Below are 1,134 nucleotides of genomic sequence, written 5' to 3' on the forward strand. Positions count from 1 at the left end.
GGAGGCGGAGGAGGATGCTGGGATAGTTGGGACAGCGATGACAACAATAGGAGGGCTGGAATAGCTGAAAGCCAGCGCGCAGGCTGTCCTCGGGATGACGACGGCAAGGAGAAGGGTTGGTGACAAGGGGACGACAGTTTTGGAGGGTTAGAGAGGCTGTAGATAGTTGTAGGAAAACATTAATGTGGATGTTTTCCGGTAGTTGTAGCAAATACGACTGTGGCAATGGCACGAGGGTTACAGGTGAGTGGGAACGTTGAAAATATTCACCACCTCGAACAAGATGCAGTCGGAGTACCACTCATTGTAGGATACATCATAGAAGGGAAAACATGGACGTCAACCGTTGTTCTGACATAAATCTAAACTAAAACTAACCTAAAACATTGTGAATAACATATAAATAGTTTTAGGGTTTAGATGAGTGGGCTCCACTCTAAATAAGAGAGAACCATGTGCTAAGGAGGACCGCCGGATCCCGATTACACCCTGAACAACTCGAGTCCGTTCAACAATTGTCGTGTTCGTGTGATCTGGTTGCTCCCACAGGGATCTGGAAGCTCCAGCATCGTCTTCGCTCCCGTGTCACAAGCACTATTAGGATTGTATCAAAAAGGGTGGTGGTTGGTTACACAGTTGGAAGGGGTTTAGGTGGCTGCAGTTAATTGTCAGGATGATGGGAAGTTATGATAGAGCTGGAAGGTCGACTGTGATGGAAGGGCAGTCGGTTAGGGATGTTGGCTGTGACAGGAAGGATGGTTGGAGTAGGGGTGGATGTTGTGAGGAGGGCAGCAGGCAGCAGGGAGGTTGTGATAGTGCAAGAGGAGAGCGGCCTCGACTGGCTACAGGAGAAGGGGATGGGATTATGACAAACTACTAATATGGAGGGAGTTGGGGAGAGTGGAACTTCGGTTGGAAGGGCAAGGTTAGGGCTTGCAATCTGGGTGTACTGTAGGGAACTTGGCATATTTGTGGTTGGGGTAGTAGGAGGTCACCAGGTTAGGGATGGCTGAGTTTTTAGGAAGATTTTTTGCTATAGGAAAACAACAAGGATGGAGAGAAGTGGTCACAGGAAGGAGCAGAGGCTGCGGAACAACACAAAACTATTCTTTAGAGGTGTCTATAGCGGGTATG

The sequence above is a fragment of the Phalaenopsis equestris genome, unplaced genomic scaffold (genome assembly GCF_001263595.1).
Source record: "Phalaenopsis equestris unplaced genomic scaffold, ASM126359v1 Scaffold000002, whole genome shotgun sequence".
NCBI lineage: Eukaryota > Viridiplantae > Streptophyta > Magnoliopsida > Asparagales > Orchidaceae > Phalaenopsis > Phalaenopsis equestris.